This window comes from Gavialis gangeticus, unplaced genomic scaffold, assembly GCF_001723915.1.
Source record: "Gavialis gangeticus isolate Ggan-Ray unplaced genomic scaffold, GavGan_comp1, whole genome shotgun sequence".
Taxonomy (NCBI): domain Eukaryota; kingdom Metazoa; phylum Chordata; order Crocodylia; family Gavialidae; genus Gavialis; species Gavialis gangeticus.
Genome location: NW_017728992.1, coordinates 61902040 through 61903295, shown reverse-complemented (window position 1 = coordinate 61903295; position 1256 = coordinate 61902040).

The following is a 1256-nucleotide window of genomic DNA, read 5'->3' as shown; positions in this document are numbered from 1 at the left end:
CTGCAGGCTGCCTTCCGAGGCAGGGGGAGGCAGCTCCGTGCCCCGCCACCGCTAGCTCCCCGCGCCTCCGGCTTCCTCTCCAGCCCCGGCTGCCTCTGCTCGCCCCGCTCCCCGCGCCGCCCTCTATATAGAGCACGGGGTGCGGGCAGGCGGGGCGGCCCGGGGAAAGGCGGGGGAGACTCTGTGAAGAGGTGAGGGAGTGCGGGCCGAGCCGCGCGCTTTAGCCAATCGGCGGCGCCCCCTCCCCGCATGGAACGCCGCGCTGGCCAATAGCTAGGCCGCTCCATTCCGTCAAGGCTGTGGGGTCTCGGGGAGAGGAGGAGCAGACAGAAGTTCCTTGCGAAGAACTGCGGGAATGCCAATGGCACACCTGCGCCTGCTGCTGCTGCTGCTGCTGCTGCTGCTGCTGAGGGGGGCTGCCGGGTCGTTGCTGCTGCTCCCAGCGGCCCCCACACACCACTCGGGCGGCATCCCCTTTCCCTGAGCTGGGCGCAAGCAGGGATGATTTATTATAGCATTTTTGCCTTCCACAGTGCCCCACCCCCCCAACCTCTTTTGTGCATCTTTCCAGTTGCTTGATCATCCCCAGGAGAAATGACTTCCGTGGGGGGACGTGTTTCTGTCCCCCTTGTCAGGGCTGTTCTACCCCCTTCTACACATCTTTGGAGGAGGCTGAGTTACAGGAAAGGAAGAAAGAAATTGGAATCCGACTTGAGTGCAAAGGGGGGAGCTGGGGCTGGAGGAAAGGAAAGAAAAAAAAAAGCAGTTGCCTCGGAACATTAAATTAGAGCCCATAACCATTAAAAATGCATGGCGATGGAGTATTTAAAATTCCTCCATGACATATAATATTAATCCGTTTTATGTAAAATTCATACCTGTAACTTAATTTGCTCCATTAATGCGTCAGGTCACGTATTTGTAAATGTACCATGTTTTAAATATGATGCTAGAAAGGTCCAGAGTTCTGTACTTTGGAGACGGTGCATTAAAATGAACGGGCACGTACCACAGAGTCCTGCTTAGGTCGTCTTGCTGCGGATTGCAGCCTTTTAATTTAATAATGCCTTGCTTCAACTTTTTGTTAAGTCCTCCGGAGGATTCAGAACCACTGCTCGAGGACTGAACATCAGGGTAAGAAACAAAGGGCCCAGTCCTGCAACCGAATGCAAACAGCCTTTGCCCATGTAAACTGCCTCACTGCTTCCAATAGGACTGTTTACCTGGGTGAAGGACTACTTGAATGAGTAAGGGCT